The 15580-nt window shown below is 33.9% G+C and overlaps 1 protein-coding gene across 3 annotated transcripts in view; it reads right to left on the bottom strand.

The window, feature by feature from the left end:
- TENM1 (teneurin transmembrane protein 1) overlaps positions 1 to 15580 on the bottom strand; it is a 745224-nt gene that overhangs the window by 439831 nt on the left and 289813 nt on the right. The window lies entirely within an intron of this gene.

The following is a 15580-nucleotide window of genomic DNA, read 5'->3' as shown; positions in this document are numbered from 1 at the left end:
TTCATTAACTACGATACTCAAGAGTTGATTCAAAAACAGAAAGAGAAGTATCATCAGGCATATGGTAATTTAAAAGACTTAGAAACCAATATTTTATTTAGACACTAGCTTGCACAGACATATTTACACCCAATATTTTATTATAAAAATTGTCAAACATATAGCCAAGTTGTAAAAATTTATAATAAACAAATGTATACTCAGCAACTAGATTCTACAGTTAACATTTGGCTATTATTCATCTTATCACATATCTATCCATCTCTTCATTCTTTCTTCATCCATTAGTCCATCTTAGTTTCCAAGCAATTCAAAGTAAGTTGAATATATCAGTACACTTCCTTTCACATATTTAAACTTGCGTATTATTATGTAGAGTTTAATATTTTAATAGATTTTAAAGTAGAATTTATACATGATAAGTTTGGCTTTTTTAGATTCCATATATAAGTAATATCATAGATATTTGTCTTTTTCTTTCTAACTTATCTCACTTAGCATAATGCCCTTAAGGTCCATACATGAACTTGTAAAAACAGAGTAGAATGGTGGCTACCAGGGCTGGTGGGTAGGGGAATAGGAGAGATGTTTAAGGGTACAAACTTTCAATTAGTAGATATGTCCTGTGGATCTAATGCACAGTATAGCGATTATAGACAATAACACTGTATAATAAACATTAAATTTGCTAAGTGGCTACATCTTAATTGTTTTCACCACAAAAAAGAAATGATAATTATTGACATGACAGAGGTGTTAACTAATGCTACAATGGCAATCATATTGCAATATGTAAATGTACCAAACAATGTATTGCACACCTTAAACTTACACAAAGTTATATGTAAATATATTTCAATTTAAAATTATACATGATGAAATGCACAAATTTTAAGTGTACATTTGCTGAGCTTTGACAAATAAAATCACCTGTGCAACCCAAACTCCTATCAAGATACAGAACACTTCTATTACTCCAGGACAGTTCCTCCTGCCTTTCTAAGTAAATCTCTATCCTCAACTACCAGAGGCAAGCACTATTTTGCATATGCATTAATTTTGCTTGTCCTAAAACTTCATGCTGTTGTCATGTTTGAATTACTACAGGATAATTACTGACTGTTCATGACTATTGTAATGTGGTATTCATAAACAGTCCTGATTTATTCACATGGAAGGAGTTGCTAAAAACAAATAATGAAAGTATGTTTTTGGGGCATATACTTTACGTTTATTGTGTGCTAATTGTCATGTGCTGTGCTAAACACTCATTATCTCAGTCTTTACTCATATGAAATAGGCTACATTAGCCTCATTGTGCAGTTAAGGGAATAGAGGCCTAAAGAGGTTAAATAACTTGCCTAAATTCACCTAGCAAGTGAATGACAGAATAGGAACCCAAGTCATTCTGGCTCCAAAATCCTTAATCTTAACCACTCTACTGTGCTGCCTGGGGCAGTAAAATACACTGCTAAACAAAACACATTCCAGTGCTACATTTAAATGTACTACAATACAAAACCCCTCTCCTACATAGAGAGCCAACATCACCTTGTACATGTGACACATGCCCAAAGCATAAATCATTAAGATTATTTAAAGACTGATTCCTAGCTTCCACTTTTAAAGAATAAAAGCATATATAATTAAAGAAAAAAAAGGAACTCTCTATATGCCAGTTAATAAAAATATATATATTAGAGTTTTTGCTTTAGTACCATGAGGGTAAAGATTATTTAAAGGGCTGGGTTGCCGAGGGGAGTGCAGATTCACGAGCCTTTCTGGAGGGCAATTTGGTATTACGTATCAAAAGACTTTAAATATGCATGCTTTTTGGCCCCAAAATTATGCCTATAGGAATTTAACTTTAGAAAATGCTGTGTATGTCAATGTATATAAGAAGTCACTCATTGCAGTGTTATTTATAATAGCAAAAGATAAATAACCAAGTGCTCAATAATAGGTATGTGGTTAAGTAAATTATTTTACAAATACATACTAGAATACTAGATAACCATTTTAAATTGTGTTATTAAGTGATTATTCACTAGAAAAAAGGTATTTGCAAATATCACCAAGGAAAAAAAAGTAGGCTTCAAAACAGTGTGGGCAATAGGATATAATTTTTAGATAAAAAATATATATATACGTTCTTGGAAAAATAGTAATTCGTGTTACCGTTGAACAGTAAGGTATTTTTAAAGATTTTTGCCTCAAGCTTATATTGCTTATGGAATAGTATCAAAAATATTAGGGGTGGGATAAGTAAAAAAAATTGCACTGGCTAACACCAACCACATGCATAGTTGTTCTACTTATGTAAACATGATTTACTGAGCATCTAGTAAGGCCGGACACCAAAGTAAATACTTTATATGCATTATTTTGATCCCTATATATCTGTGTTTGATATTACTCTTCTAATCTTACAAATTATGAAACAGAGACTAAAAGAGGGTTAGTAGAAGTAGCATAGTGATTGTACTTATCATAATAATGATAATAAGAGTCAACATTTATTAAATGCTTACTTGTGCCAAGCATTGTTCTAAATATTTCACAAAGTATTATATCATTTAATCTTCACAACAACCTTATTACATAAGTACCTCCATACAGATAAGAAAACTGATGCTCTGAGAAGTTAAGTAACTTGTCCATGGTCCCACAGCTAGTAAGAGGGAAGCTGAGTTATGAACCCAAGCAGTTTGGCTTTAGAGCCATGCTCTTACTCATACTACAGTACAGTACACTATACTAGGGTTATACAGTAATTGGGTGCATTAAGATTTGAATCCAGGCCTGTTAAGACACAGAAGAAGCATGCTTGGTGTTGATTTTGGCATGTGGATGATATTGGATTGAGTCACGCTTTTGCTCTGTTTCTTTGGAACCGATGACAAAAAAAGTGAGAATGATAGCTACAGAATCAGAGTTGGAAGGGATCTCAGAAATCTAGTAGCCCAACATACTTGTTTTGCAGTTAGAGAAACTGAGGCCCAGAGAATAAGTGAGCTACCTAAAAGTAACATGGGTAGTTAAAGGCATGAATGAACTTGGAATTGGGGACTTTCAAAAAATTGCATTTCCATTGCCATATACTACCTGCCAACCAGAGTCTTCACTGGATTAGCACCAGGTTCTAATCTCCTGAGTTAACTGAACCTGGCTAAACAAATACAGTCTGTTCTAACAATACTATGCAGTGTATGTCTACTCTTCTCCATATCATAAGTTCTTGTAGTAACTTTTAAAGACCATCTTAACTATTTTTTTTTCTGGGATATGATCTGGAGTTGAAATTTTATTTATTTATTTATTTATTTATTTATTTATTTATTTATTTATTTATTTATTTGTTTGTTTGTTTGTTTGTTTGTTTTATATTAGTTTCAAGTATACACTACATTGGTTAGACATTTATATAGTTTATAAAACAATCTCCCTAATTGTTCCTTCTCTCTTCTAGTTTTCCAACTAGCCAATATATTAATAATAACTTCATTCCCTATGCTGAGCTTCCCATCCCCATGACCACCTATGAGCTACTAATTTGTACTTCTTTAACACTTCACTCCATTTTCCCAGTCCCCCAACCCACCATCCGCTCTGTCCGTCACCAAATTGTCCTCTATATTTGTGAGTCAGTTTTTGATTAGTTTGTTCTTTTTTTCCTTAGATTTTGCATGTAAGTGAAATCATATGATATTTCTCTTTCTCTGATTTATTTCACTCAGCATAATAGCCTCTAGGTCCATCCATGTCATTGCAAATGGTAGGATATAATTTTTTAATGGTTGAGTAATATTCCATTGTATACATGAACCATAACTTCTTTATCTAATCATCTGTTAATGGGCATTTAGGTTGCTTCAATATCTTGGCTATTGTAAATCGAGCTGCCATGAATATTGGCATGCATAAATCTTTACGAATTATTGTTTTAGTTTTCTTTGGATAAATACCCAGAAGTGCAATTACTGGGTCAAAGATATATACATTTTTAATTTTTTGAGAAACCTCCAGATTGTTTTCCACGGTAGCTGTACCAACTTGCAATCGAACAAACAACGTATGAGGGGTCCCTTCTCTCCGCATCCTCGCCAACACTTGTTCTTTGATTTATTGATGATAGCCATACTGACAGGTTCGAGGTGATATCTCGTTGTGGTTTTAATTTGCATTTCTCTAATGATTAGCGACCTTGAGCATCTTTTCATATGTCTGTTTGTATTTCTTCTTTGGAAAAGTATCTGTTCATGTCTTCTGCCCATTTTTTAATTAGATTGCTTGGTTTTTTTTGTTGTTGTTGTTGTTGAGTTATATCAGTTCTTTATACAGTTGGATGTTAACTCCTTACCAGATGTTTCCTAAGCGAATATCTTCTCCCAATCAGTTGGTTGTCTTTTTGTTTTGTTGATGGTTTCCTTTGCTATACAAAAACATTTTAGTTTGATGTAGTCCCATCTGTATGTTTTTTCTTTTGTTTCCCTTGCCCAGGGAGATATATGCAAAAAGAAATTACTGTTAGCAATATCAGAGAATTTACTAAGTTTTCTTCTAGAAGTTTTTTTCTAGGGTCTTACATTTAAGTCTTTACTCCATTTTGAGTATATTCTTGTATACGGGGTAAGAAGGTGGTCCAGTTTCCTTTTACAGTATGTATCTGTCCAATTTTCCCAACACCATTTATTGAAGAGACTGTCTTTACACTCTTATATTCTTATCCCCTTTGTCATATATTAAGTGAGCATATAGGCATGGATTTATTTCTGGGCTCTCTAGTCTGTTCCATTCATTAATGTATATGTATTTATGCCAGTACCATGCTGTTTTGATTACTGTAGACTTATAATATAGTTTGCTATCAGCTAGTGTAATACCTCCTACTTTGTTCTTCTTTCTCAAGATTGTCATGGCTATTCAGGATCTTTTATGATTCCATATAAATTTTAGGATTATTTGTTCTAGCTCTCTGAAAAATGCCATTGGCATTTGATAGGGATCGCACTGAATCTATAGATTGTTTTGGGTAGTATGGCCATTTTAATGATGTTGATTCTTTTTACCCATGAGCACGGTATATGCTTCCTTTTATTTGTATCTTCTTTAATTTCTTTTTCCAATGACTTATAAATTTTTGAGAACAGGTCTTTTGCTTTCTTGGTTAATTTGATTCCCAGGTATTTAATAGTTTTCAATGCAATTGTAAATGAGATTGTTTTCTTAACTTCTCTTTCCGAAAGTTCATCGTTGGTGTATAAAATGTCACTGACCTCTGAATATTTATTTTGTAACCTGCTACTTTAGTAATTCACTGATCAGTTCTAACAGCTTTTTGGTGAGATCTTTAGGGTTCCCTATATATAGTATTATGTCATCGGCAAATAACGAGAGTTTTACTTCTTCCTTTCCAATTCGGATGCCTTTTATTTTTCTTTCTTGTCTTCTTGCCACGGCTAAGATTTCTAATACAATGTTGAAGAAGAGTGGTGAAAGTGGGCATCCTTGTCTTGTTCCTGATATTAAGAAAAACGCTTTTAGCCTTTCCCCATTGAGTATGATGTTAGCTGTAGGTTTGTCATATACAGCCTTTATTATGTTGAGGTATGATCCCTCTATTCCCACTTTGCTGAGGGTTTTTATCATAAATGGATGCTGGATTTTGTTGAATGCTTCTCCTGTGTCTATTGATATGATCATATGGTTTTAATCTTTCGATTTGTTAATGTGGTGTATCACAATAATCGATTTGTGGATATTGTACCAACCTCGCATCCCAGGAATAAATCCAGCTTGATCATGGTATATGATATTTTTAATGTATTGCTTAATTCAGTTTGCTAATATTTAGTGGAGGATTTTTGCATCAATGTTCATAAGAGATATTGGCCTATAGTTTTCTTTTTTTGTAATGTCTTTGTCTGGTTTTGGAATCAAGGTAATGGTGGCCTCATAAAAGGGGTTAGGGAGCCTTCTCTCTTCTTGAAATTTTTGGAATAGTTTGAGAATAGGTGTTAATTCTTTGAATGTTTGGTAAAATTTGCCTTTGAAGCCATCTGGTCCAGAACTTAGGTTTTGTATTTCATTGGTTATCAGTCAGTTCAGATTTTCAGTTTCTTCATCATTCAGTCTTGGGAGATTGTATGTCTCTAGGAATGTGTCCATTTCTTCCGAATGTCAAATTTGTTGGCATATAATTGCTCATAGTATTTTCTTATGATCCTTTGTATTTCTGTGGAGTCCATAGTTATTTTTCCTCCTTCATTTCTGATTTTATTTATTTGAGTATTATCTCTTTTCTCCTTGATGCTTCTGGTTAAGGGTCTGTCAATTTTGTTTATCCTTTCAAAGAATCAGCTCTTGGTTTTATCAATCCTTTGCAATGTTTTTCTAGACTCTATATTAGTTTTGCTCTGATCTTTTTTAAAAAATGTTCTTTTTTAAAATTAATTAATTTATTTTTTATGGTGACATTGGTTAACGAAATCCAATAAGTTTCAGCTGTACACTTTAACAGTAGGCATATATATATATTTACACTGTTTGTTCACCTCCCATAATTAGATTTCTTTCTGTCACCACATATTTGACCCTTTTACTCCATCTAACTCTCCCTTCCTCCCTCCCCGCTCCCCTCTGGTAACCACTAGTCTATTGTCCAAGTCTATGAGTCTCTGTTTGTTTGTCCTGTTCATTTGTTGCTTTTAGGTTTGTATACCCATCCTGTATTTTGGTGGTTCAATCCTATTCTTTATCCATTCTGTTGATACCCCCTCTAAGATACTCTTCATCTCAGATAATGTATTCTTCATTTCTGACTGGTTCCCTTTTATAATGTCCAGTTCCATTGTTATGTTTTTTATCTCTCTTAAAGTTCTCACTGAGTTCATCTACATTTCTCCTAAGTTCACTGAGCATCTTTATAACCAATGTTTTGAACTCTGTATCTGTTGTATTGCTTGACTCCATTATTCTTGGATCTATGTTCTGTTTTTTGTATCTAGGAGTTCGTTTCTGTTCTGTTTGTTTGTTCATTTTGTTCTTTAGTGTCTACATGTAAGTGAAATCATATGGCATTTGCCTTTCTCTGTCTGTCTGCATCTACTCAGCACAATATTCTCTAGGTCCATCCATGTTGTTGCAGATGGAAGGTTTCATTCTTTTTTTATAGGTGAGTAATACTCCATTGCATATATATACCATCTATTCTTTATCTATTCATCCACTGATGGACATCTAGGTTGCCTTTATATCTTTCCTATTGTAAATAATGCTACAATGAACATATAAATGCACATGTCCTTTCAAAGTAGTGATTGGATTTCTTTGACTAAATACCCAGAAGATTACGAGGTCCTTCTTTGTCTTTTGTTATAGCCTTTATTGTAAAGTCTATTTTGTCTGATATAAGTATTGCTACCCCAGCTGCTTCTCCTTTTCATTTTCATGAACTCTCTTTTTTCATCTAAATCTTTACTTTGTCTGTGTGTGTCTTATGATCTAATGTGAGTTTCTTGTAGGCAGCATATATAATGGTTGTTTTCTTATCCATTCATCCACCTATGTCTTTTGAATGGAGCATTAAATTTAATTAGAGTTAAAGTAATTATTCATAGACATGTCATAACTGCAATTTTATTATTCATATTATTTATTTATTTATTATTGATTCATTTTTAAGGTGACATTGGTTAATGAAATCCGATAAGTTTCAGCTGTACAGTCTAGCAGTAAGGCATATACATATTTATATTGTGTGTTAACCTCCCATAGTTAGATTTCTTTCTCTCTCCACATATTTGACCCCTTTTACCCAGTCTACCTCCCCTTTCCCACCTCCCCCTCACCCACTGGTAACCACGAGTCTATTGTCCGTGTCCGAGTCTCTGTTTATTTGTCTTGTTCATTTCTTGCTTTTAGGTTTATATCCCACATATAAGTGATATCATGTGATTTTCAACTTTTTCTGACTGGCTTATTTCTCTTAGGATGATTAGTTCAAGGTCCATCCATGTCGTTGCAAATGGCAGTATTTCATCTCTTCTTATGTCTGAGTAATATTCCATTGTATATATGTACTACTGCCTCTTTAGCCAATCATCTATCGTAGGACATTTCGATTGCTTCCATGTCTGGCCACTGTGAATTATGCTGCTATGAACAATGGGGTGCAAATATCTTTTTGGATATGAATTTTCAAGTCTTTGGGGTAAATATCCAGTAGAAGGATTGCTGAATATATGATGGATTAATTCTTAGTTTTTTGAGGAAACTCCATACTGTTTTCCATGGTGGCTGTACTAATTTGCAGACCCACAAGTAGTGTATGAGGGTTCCTTTTTCTCCGCATCATCTCCAACATTTGTTATTACTTTTTCTGTTGATTATAGCTATTTTAACAGGTGTGAGATGGTATCTCATTGTGGTTTTGATTTCCAATTCCCTAATAGCTAGCAATGTTGAGCATCTTTTCAAATATTTGTTGGCGATTTGTATGTCCTCTAGGGAGAAGTGTCTGTTCAGGTCCTCTGCCCATTTTTTGATTGAAACATTTGGTTTTTGTTGTTGTTTTTGTCGTTATTGAGTCATATGAGTTCTTCATATATTTTGGATATTAGGCCCTCATCCGAAGCGTTGCTTTCAAATATATTTTCCCATTCAGATGGTTGTCTCTTTGCATTGTTGATGATTTCTTTTGCAGCGCAGAAGATTTTTAGTTTGATGTAGTCCCATTCATTAATTTTTGCTTTTAATTCTCGTGTCTTTGAGATCAAATACATAAAATCTTCTTTAAGACCAACGTCCTTCAGTTTATTTCCTATGTTTTCTTCTATGCATTTTATTGTTTCAGATCTTATATTCAGGTCCTTAATTCATTTTGAGTTAATTTTGGTGTGTGGGGATAGACAACATTCTAGTTTCATTCTTTTGCAGGTGGCTTTCCAGTTTTCCCAGCACCATTTATTAAAGATGTTTTCATTTCTTCACTATATATTTTTGGCTTTTTAGTCCAAAAATATTTGCCCATATAAATATGGGTTTAATTCTGGACTCTTAATTCTATTACACTGGTCCATGTGTTTGTTTTGCTGCCAAAACCATGGCGTTTTGATTATTGTCACATTGTAGTATAATTTGAAGTCAGGCAGAGTGATGCCTCCAGCCTCATTCATTTTTCTAAAGATGGCTTTGGCAATTTTGGGTGTTTTCTGCTTCTACAAATCTGATGATTTATTGTTCTATTTCTTTAAAAATTGCCGATGGGATTTTGATGGGGATTGCATTAAATCTGTATAATGTTTTGTGTGATATGGTCATTTTAACTATGTTGATTCTTCCAATCCAAGAACGCGAAATATCTTTCCATTTCTTTGTATCTTCTTCGATTTCTTTTAATGGGGTCTTGTAGTTTTAATTTTAAAGGTCCTTCACATGTTTTGTTAAATTTATTCCTAGGTATTTTATTCTTTTTGTTTTAATTGCAAAACAAATTATTTTTTCCACTTCTTTTTCTGACACTTCATTATTAGAGTATAGGAACACTATGGATTTTTGAACATTGATTTTATATCTAGAAAATTTACTCTATTTGCTTATTGTTTCTTTCTAGTAGTGTTCTTGTGGAGTCTTTAGGGTTTTCTATATAGAGAATCATGTCATCTGCAAATAGTGAAACTTTGACTTCTTTATTTCCTATTTGGATGCCTTTTATATCTCTCTGTTGTCTGATTGCATTTGCTAGGACCTCCAATGTTATATGGAATAACAGTGGCTATAGAGGTCAGCCTTGCCTTTTTCCTGATCTTAGAGGGAAGATTTTTAGTTTCTCACCATTAAGTGTAATGTTGGCTGAGGTTTTGTCATATATGGCCTTTATTATGTTAAGGAACTTTCCTTCTATACCGATTTTGTTAAGTGTTTTGATCATAAATGGATGCTGTATCTTGTCGAAGGCTTTTTCTGCATCTATTGATATGATCATATGATTCTTATTTTTTAATTTGTTTATGTGGTGTACCATATTAATCGATTTGTGTATGTTGAAGCATCCCTGTGCCCATGGAATGAAGCCCACTTGATAATGGTGTATAATCTTTTTAATATGTTACTGTATTCGGTTTTTTAGTATCGTATTTAGGATTTTTGCATCTGTGTTCATGAATGACATTGGTCTGTAGTTTTCTTTTTTGTGTTATCTTCACCAGATTTTGGTATCAGTGTAGTAATGGCTCTATAAAATGAGTTTGGGAAGTATTACCTCCTCTTTGAATTTTTGGAAGAGTTCGAGGAGAATAGGTATTAAATCTTTGAATATTTGGTAGAATGTCTGGTGAAGTCATCTGGTCCTGGACTTTTACTTTTTGCTAAGTTTTTGATGATTGTTTTAATTTCCATACTGCTGATTGTTCTATTTAGATTTTTCAGTTCTTCTTGATTCAGTCTAGCAAGGTTGTATTTTTCTAACTACTGGTCCATTTCTTCTAGGCTATTGAATATAGGGATACATACTTATTCTTTGTGTTCTTGTATGATCCTTTGTATTTCTGCAGTGTCTGTCATAATTTCCTCTCTTTCATATCTGATTTTGTTTATTTGTGTCCTTTCTCTTTTTTCTTTAGTGAGTTTAGCCAGAGGTTTGTCAATTTTTTTTAACCTTCTCAAAGAACCAACTCTTTGTTGTATTTATTTTTTCTATTTTTTTTTGTTTTGTTTTCAATTTCATTTAATCCTGCTTTAAGTTTATTTCTTTCCTTGTGCTGACTTTAGGCCTCATTTGTTCTTCCTTTTCTAGTTCTTTAAGATGAAGCGTTAGATTGTTTTTTAGGGGCTCATTCTTGTTTTTGGAGATAGGCCTGTAATGATATGAACTTTCATCATATTACCACTTTTGCCATTTCCCTAACGTTTTGATATGTTGTACTACCATTATCATTCGTTTCTATGTATCTCTTGATCTTTTTATTTTATCTCTGATCCAGTTATTCTTCAGTAGTATGTTGTTTAATCTCCATGCATTTGTGATTCCTTTTAACTGTTGATCTCTAGCTTCCTTTTAACTGTTGATCTCTAGTTTCAAAGTATTGTTATCAGAGAATATGGTTGGTATGATTTCAACCCTCTTATATTTGTTAAGGCTATTTCTGAGTCCCAGTATGTGGTCAATCCTTGAGAATGTTCCATGTGCACTAGAGAAGAATGTATAAGCAGCTGCTTGGCGATAAAAGGCTCTGTAAATGTCAATTATGTCCAAATGGTCTAATGTGTCATTTAAGAATGTTATTTCTCTATTGACTTTCTGTTTGGATGATCTGTCCATATCCGACAGTGGGGTATTTAGGTCCCCTAATACGATAGTGTTTTGGTCTGCTTCTCCTTTTAGTTCTGTTAGTAATTGCTTTACATATTTCAGGGCTCCCTGAATGAGAGCATAGATATTAATAAGTGTTACGTCTTCTTGGTGCACGATTCCCTTTATCATTATGAAGTGTCTCTCAGTATCTTTCTTTACCTTTTTTATTTGAAGTCTATTCTTTCTGATATTAGTATTGCTATTCCTGATTTTCTCTGAAAGCCATTTGCTTATAATATCATTTTCCACCCTCTCACTTTAAGTCTATATTTATATTTGGAACTGAAATATGTCTCCTGTAGGCTGCATATGGTTGAGTTTTGTTTTTTCACCCAATCTGCAACTCTATGCCTTTTTATATTGGTGAAATCATTCCATTTGCATTTAGGGTGATTATTGAAATATGAAGAATATTGAAATATGAAATATTTTATGTTTTCCTTTTTGGTTGCTTGGTTTTTCTATTTTTTCCTTGTCTTTATGTTTCTGTTTCCTTTATTTTTGTTGGGTTTTGTGGGTTTTCCCTCTGGTCCTTCATGTTTTATGTTAAATACTTCTGTTCTAAATCTTTGGTGTGTGGTTAACATTACGAATATGTAAAAGATACACACACACACACACACACACACACACACACACACAGTAGTCCTTTTTCTCTGCATGTACTGTATCTCCATCCAATTTACGAATTTGGATCTTTGAATTCTCCCCTTTTCAGTCATTGTTATCTCAGTTTGTCCCTATATATGCTGAACGTTCATTCCTATCTTGTTATAGCAAATCTCTTCTTATTGTTTTAGCTTATAATGCCCTATTCTTAGTAAGGGTTGCACTTCTCTGCTTCTATATGCCTGCTAGTCACCTTTCTCCTAATTATGTATTTTTTTTTTTTGTAATTTTGCTTTAGGTGAGCTGAGCCCTTTTATTATTTCCGTAGTGCAGGCCTCGTAGCGAAGAATTCTCTCAATTTTTGTATGTCTGGAAAGGTCTTCATTTCTCCTTCATTTCTAAAGGAATGCTTAGTTGGATATATTATTGTTGGCTGGTAGTTCCTTTCACTTCATATTTTTAATATATGATTCCACTCCTGTCTTCCTTCTAAGGTTTATGCTGTGAATTCTGACTATAATCTAATGTGCTTTCCTTTATAGGTAACTGTCTTCTTTTCCCTGGTTGCCCTGAGAATTATTCCTTTGTCATTGATTTTTGATAATTTTAATACAATGTGTCTTGGAGAAGGTCTTTTTGGGTTGAGATAATTGTGTGTTCTGACGACTTCTTGAATTCCAAGCTCCAGCTCATTCCTTAGATTTGAGAAATTCTCATCAACTATTTGTCTGAAAAATGCTTTCTAATCCCTGCTCCTTTTCATCACCTTCGATAATGCCCATTATTCTTATGTTGCTTCTCCTGATGGTATAAGCTAGTTCTTGAATTTCTCTTTCATTATTTTTCATTCTTCAGTTTCTCTTTTCTTTCTTTTGATTTATTTCTAGATTTCTGTCTTCGATATCACTGATCCTTTCTTCCATTTGGTAGACTACTTCTGAATGTTGCTATTTCATTTTTCAAATCTTGCAGTGTGTTAATTATCTTCAGAAGTTCTATTTGGTTCTTTTTGAAATTTTCATTCTTGCTAAATAATTCATTCTACCATTTAGTTGTTTTTTCAATTCCTGAAATTTTTGATATGAATCATTTCGGATCTCATTGATTTTTTCTTTGAAGTACCATCCTGAATTCTCTGTCATTTCAATAGCATATTTCTGTGTCTTTAACATTATTTTCTGGAGATTTTTCTCTTTTTTTTTCTGAGCTGCCTTGTCACCTTGGTTGTTCATTGTGTTTAATGGTCTGTTTCTCTGCCTGGGCATTAATGGAAGTGTATTCAATTTTTTTTCCAGAAAGATTTATTGCATAAAGATCTGTCTAGTCTTTTGCAAAGAAGGCGCTTTTCTTTTCTTTTCCAGTAGGAAGCATCTTAGCCTCTTGGATCCCTGCTTTATATAAAGCCTCAATAATGTTTTATTTTTCTTCAGAGATGTTTAATCATGCTTGCTACCCTCTATCTCAGTCCCTGTCAATGTTAGCGACAGTTTCAGTAGCATTTGCAAAGATTCCTTTGGGGCTCTGCAGTGTTTGGTGTTGGAGGATATGGGGGGGAGGGTTCCTCTGGATTGGAACCTCGATTTTGCAACTATAGGTGATAATAATCAACTGTTGTTTCTCTGCCATCCCCACTTCTCTGGTTTCTGCCCTGATCCCCGGGCCCTGCCACCTTTCGCATGGAGCTCCCAGCTCTCTCAGTCAGGGCTCTTCAGGTCTCACCGTACCTTCTCCCCTCCCCCATTCTCCTACAGGGAACTCTGGCTACTAGAGACAGTTTCTTTGTTTCTCCCAGGCCACTTCCTGAGACCCGGGATTCTGACCTGTGGTAGCTCTTATGTGCAGATCCACGCTCAGATGTGCTGGTGTGCTGTTTGGGTGTTTTTGTTGTTGTTGTTGTTGAATTTTAGATGTTCGGCTTATTATTATTTCAAGGGGGGAGATCTGGGGTCATCTCTCACTCCGCCATGTTTCTGACATCACTCCCTGCTCTGATCTTTATTATATCATTCTTTCTGTTCACTTTGGGCTTTCTTTTCTGTTCTTTTTCTAGTTCTTTTAAGTGTAAGGTTAGATTTTTTTTTTTTTAGCTTTCTTTTGTTTCTTGAGGTAGGCCTGTATTGCTATGAATTTCCCTCTTAGGACTGCTTTCACTGTGTCCCATAGATTTTGAGCCATTGTGTTTTCATTTTCATTTGTCTCTAGGTATCTTTTGATTTCTTCCTAGATCTCATTAGTAACCCATTCATTGTTTAGGAGCATCTTATTTAGCCTACATGTGTTTGTGTATTTCCCAGTTTTTTTCTTGTAGTTGATTTCTAGTTTCATACCATTGTGATCTGAGAAGATGGTTGATATGATTTCAATCTTCTTAAATTTATCGAGACTTGATTTGTGTCCTAAAATGGTCTATCCTAGAAAATGTTCCATGTGCACTTGAGAAGAATGTATATTTTGCTGCTTTGGGGTAAAATGCTCTGAAAATAAATCTATTAAATCTATCTGATCTATGTGTCTTTTAGGCTCATTGTTTCTTTGTTGATTCTTTGACTGGAAGATCTGTCCATTGGTGTCAATGGGGTGTTAAAGTCTCCTACTATGAGTGTGTTATTGTCAATCTCTCCTTTTATGTCAGTCAATAATTGCTTTTATGTATGTAGGCGCTCCTATGTTTGTTGCATATATGTTTACTGGGGCTATGTCCTCTGTATTTATCGATTCCTTTATCATTATGTAATGCCCTTCTTTGTCTTCTTTGCCTTTGTTTTAAAGTCTCTTTTATCTGATAAAAGTATTGTTACTCCAGCTTTTTTTTTTTTCATTTCCATTTGCATGAAATATCGTTTTCCATCCCTTTACTTTCTGTCTGTGAGTGTCATTTGATCTGAAGTGGGTTTCTTGTAGACAGCATATGCACAAGTCTTGTTTTCTTATCTATTTGGCTACCCTATGTCTTTTTATTGGAGCATTTAATCCATTTACATTTAAAGTGATTACCGATAGGTATATAGTTATTGTCATTTTATTATTCATATGTTATTTGTATTTTCTTTTTTACCTCTCTGTTTTCACAGAAGTTCTTTTAACATTTTTTGTAATACTGGCCTGTTGATGATGAGTTCTTTAAGCTTTTCCCTGTCTGGGAAGCTCTCTTTCATTTTAATCAAATGCCTTGCTAGGTAGAGTATTCTTGGTTGTAGTTTCTTATTTGAATATTTCTTGCCAATCCCTTCTGGCTCGCAAAGTTTCTGTTGAAAAATCAGCAGACATTCTTACTCTCGTAAGTAACTAGCTCCCTTTCTCTTGCTGCTTTTAAGATTCTCTCTTTGTCTTTGACCTTTGGCATTTTCATTATGATGTGTCTTGGTGTGCGTCTGTTAGAATTCCTCTTGTTTGGGACTCTTTGTGCTTCCTGAACTTGTATATTTAATTCCTTTGCCAGGTTAGGGAAGTTTTCTGTCATTATTTCTTCAAATAGATCCTCAATCCCTTGCTCTCTCTCTTCTCCTTCAAGTACTCCAACAATCTGGATATTGTTAGGCTTCATGGTGTCCCAGAGGTATCTTAAACTATCTTCGTTTTTTTAAGTTTTTCTTTTTCTTTTCTTTTTTTTTTTTTTTT

This window comes from Pteropus vampyrus, unplaced genomic scaffold (assembly GCF_000151845.1).
Source record: "Pteropus vampyrus isolate Shadow unplaced genomic scaffold, Pvam_2.0 Scaffold335, whole genome shotgun sequence".
In the NCBI taxonomy this organism is placed as follows: domain Eukaryota; kingdom Metazoa; phylum Chordata; class Mammalia; order Chiroptera; family Pteropodidae; genus Pteropus; species Pteropus vampyrus.
This window is presented reverse-complemented; position numbering and strand designations above follow the sequence as displayed.